The 7,593-nt window shown below is 44.9% G+C and overlaps 1 protein-coding gene across 4 annotated transcripts in view; it reads right to left on the reverse strand.

The window, feature by feature from the left end:
* The window catches only part of PUM2 (pumilio RNA binding family member 2), a 91,428-nt gene extending 85,203 nt beyond the window's left edge, over positions 1-6,225 (reverse strand). For all 4 annotated transcript variants that reach the window (XM_068563967.1, XM_068563966.1, XM_068563965.1 and 1 more), the window contains exon 1: positions 6,103-6,225. The gene's annotated coding sequence lies outside the window, so the exon portion shown is untranslated. The remainder of the gene's footprint in view (positions 1-6,102) is intronic.
* Between the last annotated feature and the right edge of the window lie 1,368 nt (positions 6,226-7,593).

Below are 7,593 nucleotides of genomic sequence, written 5' to 3' on the forward strand. Positions count from 1 at the left end.
CCTCGCGCCCAGAGCCCGTGCTCAACAAGAGAAGCCACGACAATGAGAAGCCCACGCACTGCAATGAAGAGTAGCCCCCGCTCGCCGCAACTACAGAAAGCCGGCACACAGCAATGAAGACCCAACGCAGCCAAATAAATAAATACATTAAAAAAAAAAAAGGCCCTTTAATCTAGTGTGCTGCTACCTGTATCTCCAATCAAATCTTTTCAATTCTCCTCCTTACCCCCACTTTAAGCTCTGCCATTCTCCCCTACCTGGGTCACTACACATACTAATCCCTCTGGCTAAATGCCACTTCACCCATCTCTTGACTAAATTAACTTTTCTAAGTCTTTTTATAGCCAACTTTACCTCTTCCGGAAAGCTTTTCCTGACCCCCTGCAGTGTCTACCTGAGTCCAGAGCACTTTTGCAACACCACCTCCAGTGGCACTTAGTGTACTGCACTGTGTAAACATGAGTTTAATCATCTTCCTCTCCACTGTAAACATAAGCTTATAGTTACAGTAAAACTATAAGAACAGGGATCACTGTACCACCAACATCTAAGGACAATCTGGCACATGATAGGCCTGCAAACCTCAAAAAATGAATGCAAGTTTCTGGTAGTCTAGCTTGATGAAATGATACAACTAAGAATATCCAGAGTAACAAATGGACTGAAAGTCAAGTAATACTCCATGAGTATCTTCTCAACCAGACTTAACCATAAAAATTAGCAACAATTTGTCTTTGGCAAGATCCTTGAATACTCCTATTTTTGCCAGTGTAGGAACCAAATAATTTAGAGATTAAATGAAGGCACCTTTGGATGAAAAGCAATCAATTATATTTCAACTGCAAGGTGGTCCAAGAAAACATCTGTGGGCAAAACCTGGAGCTATCATCTTCTCTAAACTTCAAATCTTAATTCTGTTTATGTTAAATTGGTTTCAAATGACTCAGGTTGTGCCACAGAAAGTATAACGTTTTGCATTAAATCATGCTAAAAGTGCTAATACTACATAGATGTTAAATAAATGACCTGGTCACCAAAATGGAAGACACAAGTAGCTCCTTTCTGTATACAATTCTTTGTTGGTATGTAACAAAGTCATACCATAGTCCATATTTTTCTCTACCAACAATTTGCCTCATTTGACTGCTTAGGAAAGACCTGTACTTAGAGTCAGCCTGCCTCTGCCATTTATTTACTTTTTAAAGTCAGAATGAATAAAACCACCTTATACATTAGTGAAGACTATCTCCTGCTGATCTCTTTCAGAAACAGTGCCTAAAATCAGAGATTACCACCTTGAGATCTAGAACTTGCTACTCTTGACATAAAATGTCCAGTAAAACTGAACTCACAAAGATTTCTCTAAAACTAGTCTCTCTACACACTTTTTTTCTGGGGGACTAAAGGAAAAAAAAAAAAAGTTAACCTCCCTCCCCATACTATTTTTTATGTACTCTGGTGGTCAGCTACAGGTTTTATTTTCCTAGGCAGGTATCAAATAGGCGGTTTTGTAATGTCACTTTACAGTCAATTTCACCAAATCCCTTCCAGGAAGCAGATTTTTGGAGATTTTTATGGTTCAAATACACATATCGCCGTAGGTAGGTGAAAATGTCTGCCTTCTTTTTCTGTCCCATTTGCAGTCAAAGTATTCTGACACCCTAACTACCCCTTCTCCCTTCAGACTTCTTCCCCCTTTTTGTATTTGGTAGCTACAGTGAAATTCTGGAATATATATATAAGGTGTACACAATTTAGATGTTTTCTAGTACTCTAAAATCTTTTCTCGCTCCACAATAGTAAGAGAATAAGAAGTGAAAATCTGTGATATGTAAACTGAAAATGGATGGGAGTACAGAAGCTATATTTGCAGAGGTGGTATATACTAAAGAAACTATCTTTTTGCCAACATGCTTGAATAACCATCCCTTTTAACTTTTTTTTTGAATTTTTGAATTTTATTTATTTTTTTATAGAGCTGGTTCTTATCCCTTTTTAATTCTTTAATGCACTTTAGAAAAATGAGTCAGGCAAGGGCCAAATATAACTTTTCATTTTAAGAAAAATCAATGAGGGACTTCCCTGGTGGCGCAGTGGTTAAGAATCCGCCTGCCAATGCAGGGGACACGGGTTCGATCCCTGGTCTGGGAAGATCCCACATGCTGCGGAGCAACTAAGGCCCTGCGCCACAATTACTGAGCCTGCGCTCTAAAGCCCGTGTGCCACAACTACGTGCCTAGAGCCCGTGCTCCGCAACAAGAGAAGCCACTGCAATGAGAATCATGCGCATCACAACGAAGAGTAGCCCCCGCTCGCTGCAACTAGAGAAAGCCTGTGCGCAGCAAGGAAGACCCAAGGCAGCCAAAAATAAATAAGTAAGATAAAATAAATTTAAAAAGTCAATGAAACAAAACCTTCTGCAATTTCAATAAGAATTAAAATGACCCTCTGTGGGAATTCCCTGGCGGTCCAGTGGTTAGGACTGAGCGCTTTCACTGCCGTGGGCCGGGATTCAATCCCTGGTAGGGGAACTAAGACCCCGCAAGCCTCGTGGCATGGCCAAAAAAAAAAAACCCTTTGGAAGCTGACACTTGTGTTCAATTAGGCAAGCTTTAATTTCTCATTTATAAATAAATTGGATCTTTTGAGTTACTGAAAGGAAAAGTCACTAGGGAAAAAATATTATTAAGCTTATGTCTCTAAGCATACTGCTACATGAAAATCTGAGAAGAAAAAGCATATGCCATGCACCTACCTATGTAATAATTCTATACGTTTCACTGGAAAAGCATGAAAATATTTCTCTGTAAATTCACTTTTCCACTGCAAAAGCAACTTTTAAAAAAATGTCGGGGGCTTCCCTGGTGGCGCAGTGGTTGAGAATCTGCCTGCCAATGCAGGGGACACGGGTTCGAGCCCTGGTCTGGGAAGATCCCACATGCCACGGAGCAACTAGGCCCGTGAGCCACAGCTACTGAGCCTGCGCGTCTGGAGCCTGTGCTCCGCAACAAGAGAGGCCGCGATGGTGAGAGGCCCGCGCACCGCGATGAAGAGTGGTCCCCGCTTGCCGCAACTAGAGAGAGCCCTCGCACAGAAACGAAGACTCAACAGAGTCATAAATAAATAAATAAATAAATAAAAGAACGTGAATTTCTTTAAAAAGAAAAAAAAATGTCTTCTATCTATATTGCTAAATATAAAAATCACTATTTAAACGTTAGCTTCCAAATGACAGGGTTTGAAGAAATCTTTTTTCCCACCACATCAGAATTCAGGAGTGAGAGACATTAGGAGTTAGGCTGATGGTAATCCAAATAGCTCCTTTATTACTGAAAAGCTACACTGGAAAGCATAATCTAAACCTAGACCAACAGGGCTTCCTAACACCACACCCCATAATTATCCTAACCCAGTCACAGGTAGCACCGGACAACCATGGTCCTCCTCCAAAAAGGGACAGAGTCTATCCCTGGTGGCCTCCAGAAAAAGCAAAGTGCTTTCTGCAAGGGGGCAGGCTCTGAAAGAGAAAGAGGAAAGGGGCTGAGCCGTACTTGATCAGTTCCTTCTTACAAACTCATCAAAGGGAAGAGTGAGAAGGTGGGACAATAGGAGCAAGTCAGACTATTTTTATGCTTTCTTAAGAACAGCAAAAAATCTATCTAATATGTCACAAACCAATTTACACTATTATAAGTACAATTATTATCTTAATCACACCTGTCAGTAAAAATGGCCTTAAACTGTGAATGCAAGCTAGACAAAGCCATATAAGGTACAAACATTCAGATGTTTAAAATATGTATCCACAAGTCTTAAAAACATGAGAAAATACAGAATATTTTCCTATCTTAGAAACCCAACGAATTCAAAGGTTGTTAAATTAGAAACTACAAAGAACTTGAGTCCAGGAGACAGAACCAACCTCCACTTAAAATTATGAAGATCCTATCAGTATCTATAAAAAGGGGACCATCTGGTCACTGAGAAGATTGGTTTTGGATGTCACACCTGGCCCAAATCTCTGATAATTACTTCTGTTAAATAGGATAAGTACCTGCACGAGAAAATAAATTATCTTTCAACACCAGAAACGTTTATAGACAAGTGTGGAAGGTTTAAGAGAAACAAAATCCTTATATTTGTATCTGTGTTCAGACAGCATTATTTGGTTTATATACCTGTAATGCCTAAGAAATATTGGCCTATTTAAAGTGACCACCTTGTAAGAACAACTTTAATACGGCAGTAATTAACTTACTTTTAAAAAAGCTGAAATCTTACTAATATCAAAACATCAAAGAACTTTAGACTCAAATTGAGAAAACCATGTGTTAAACAATTTAAATTGTTTGAAGATGTTTAAGCTTGTTAATCGCAAATCTAACTCAAAGATAAGAGACCTGTGCAAATAACAAAAATGAACTTTACAAAAAACTGAACTTTAGAAGTGAGAGAGTGGCATGGACATATATACACTACCAAATGTGAAACAGCTAGTGGGAAGCAGCCGCATAGCACAGGGAGATCAGCTCGGTGCTTTGTGACCCCCTAGAGGGGTGGGATAGGGAGGGTGGGAGGGAGACGCAAGAGGGAGGAGATATGGGGATATATGTATATACATATAGCTGATTCACTTTGTTACACAGCAGAAAGTAACACAACATTGTAAAGCAATTATACTCCAATAAAGATGTTAAAAAAAAAAAAAGCTTAAGAACCAGGATTCTGAAATATAACTTTAATTTTTTAAAAAATACGGCTTACTTCATACAAAAACCGCCCCCAAGGACACCGAAAGACAATTCTAAAATAACTCAATTTCACCAAAAATTGGACTTCTAAAGACATTCTTGAAATAAGGGAAATGCCAGCAACTATTTAGGACTGTGCAGATAAAGCAAATCATTTCTTAAAAGCAGGATATTTAAAAACTAAGAATAGAAACGTAGCTAATTAAAACTATTTATCTTTGTGTTTTTAACCGGATTCCTAGCCAGAAATCCTTAAATCATCCTCCAATGCTCCAGGTCACATGGTGAAGAGTCACCTATTAAACACGAATCCAAGCAGTAAACAAGCTTTTAAAATCCTTAGGTAACACCCTTTATTAAAAATTTCTTGGTATACAATACCTTTACAAGTATTACATTTCTCTCAAGCATTTAAAAGCCTTTTTCTAATAAAGCTTTCCTCAAAAACCTTCACCCAAAAAAATCTGTCACCAGTTTTCTTAAGTTAAAATCTCAAAAAGTACTAAAGTCCAGATTTTAACATGATTGTCTTATTACACCTAATACGTCCGCAAGTCCCATCCTACCCAAATGTTTAAATATGTGTTACAATGTACAGCTAAGAAAAATCGGTTTTCCCTAGCTATGTTCTCAGAAGTAACATTAACTTTTACACGCGTGTTTGGGCATACAACTTTTAACGATTTATCTTCCCCAAATTTGGCCCAGTTCAGATACAAAACGACTGCTAAAATGTTTGAAGCCCCTAATCTCTTCTTTGGTTTTAATTTACACATTTCCCAAAGTATCGAAATCTGTTCCGGTAACAAAAACACAACATTCCTAACACACCGAACCCAAGTCGCCTTTTCTTTCAAACCCACACCTGTCTACCGGAAGCTTTTCCTGCACACACTCGGGCCCTCGAGAATTCCCACACTTGTTTTCATAAGCCCACGCCTTCCTCTTCGCCCACTTCCAACTCGCACGCTTCTCGGGATCCACCCGGCCTCTCCCCCCATTCCCAGCCCAAGGGCTGGGCGAGCGGGCGGACAGCTCGGTCTCTAACCCCGAGCGCGCCGAAACCAAGGAAGAGCCGGGTGGGCCACCCAGCGCCGCGAGGCTGAGGCGTGGGGAGGAAAGGAAGCGGGAAAGCCGAGAGCACCCCCCGCCGGGCCCACACCCCCCTTCCGGCACCCCTCCCCCTGCATTGTGCGAGCGGGCCCAAGGCCGCAGCCGTTCCGGGCAGCCCGCAGGCCCTGTCCACCCTCCCTCCGGCAGGCGGCCCCCGCCGAGGCCGCCACACAAAGCCCGGGGAGCCAGCCCCGCGGCGCCAGAGCACGGGGAGAGGGTGCAAGCGCGACTGACTTACGGGGCTGCTGCGGCCGCGCTGCCTCAGCCGGGGACACCGACCGTTGGGCACACGGCGGCGTCGCTCTTGGCCGTCCTCCCCTCCTCCGCCTTCGGTGGCGGCAATATCTTCTTTCTCCACCTACCTCCCTCCCCCCCACCCCACCTCCTCCTTCTCCTCCCCCTCCTCCTCCGAACCACCGAAGTACCGAGGGTGAGACACAGAGACTCACAACAACATGGCTGCCACCGCCGCCTCCCCTCCCCTCCCCCCCGGCCACCGGGCGCGCGCAAGGCACTCCGGGAGATAAGGGAGGGGGAGCGCTCACCGACGTGCCGCTCCTCTCAGTGGCTTCCGACGCTTCTCCCGCGCTCCGGGCGCCGGCCGGCGGGAGCTCTGCGCGTGCGCACGCTCTCTGCGCTCGCGCGTTTCGGCCTTCCCTCCCGCGTGTGCTCACCCGCCCTCACCTTGCGGGCTAGCTGCTGGTTCTGGGCTCGGCTGGGGCGCCAGGCGGGAGCGTGCGCCGGGCTTGGGAGCGCGCGTCGGGCTTGGGAGCGCGCGTCGGGCTTCGGCTGCGCAGGCGTGGTGTTTCCGAAGTCGGCTTACGTCTCTGTCTTCCCGCGTGGGGCCTAGTCTTCCGAACTCGCTTACTCTCGGCTTCCTGCCCCGTAGCTCATTGTTCTCCCCCAGCTGCCTGTGCGGGTGTCAGGGCCCCCGACCGTGGGGTACTCCTCGCACTTCGCTTTCGTGGTGCTGGCACCCACAAGAGCCGGACAGTAGTCCAGGCCTTTAGGTTTCACCCTTACCCTCTCCCCGAAGCAAGACGGTGGAGACTCAACTTGGGTGGAAGAGTGAACCCTTTAAGTGGACTGTCGTTCTCCTAGTCGTTGCTGAATGGGCAGGTGGAGCCGGCTCAGCAGACTGTCGCCCCCCCCCCCCCCCCTTGCTGGGCCCGGTAAACACAAAGGAAACTCAGGTTGTTCGCTCGCGGCTCCTTCCCAGGTCTGGATTTCTGTAGCAGGCTCTTAATAGCCTTCCTGTGTTCAGTCTCACTACCTCCAGTGAGTTCTGGTCACTGCCGTCTAACATGAAAATCTGATTCCTGGCACTCATCTTCGCCTTCAGCTTCTTGGTTTCTGTTACCCACACTGCATTTCCCAAGTGTGTTCTGTTCAATGCTAATAGATGTCCCTGTAAAAAATGTCCTATAATCAAGTAAGCATGGGAGACACTGGGATGTAAATATTTTGCCTGCTTTCTCCTTTCCCGCCATTGAGCTGATAACAGCAAAAGAGTCTTTATGTACAGTTGCTTAGTCTGGGTAAAAAGAGGCCCTCCCTGAGAATTCGGAACTGGGACTAAGAGACTCTAATCTCTCCCTAAGAAGTCTCTTAAACCTGGGATCTCTGGGCTGATTGGTCCCACCGTGTGGCTAGGAAACCCATGGAGATGAGTGGAGTTGAGAGAGGAGAGTTCTGACATTTCTCTTCCCCTTCGTTCCTGGACCTTGTT

Source organism: Eschrichtius robustus, chromosome 15, assembly GCF_028021215.1.
Source record: "Eschrichtius robustus isolate mEscRob2 chromosome 15, mEscRob2.pri, whole genome shotgun sequence".
Lineage (NCBI taxonomy): Eukaryota > Metazoa > Chordata > Mammalia > Artiodactyla > Eschrichtiidae > Eschrichtius > Eschrichtius robustus.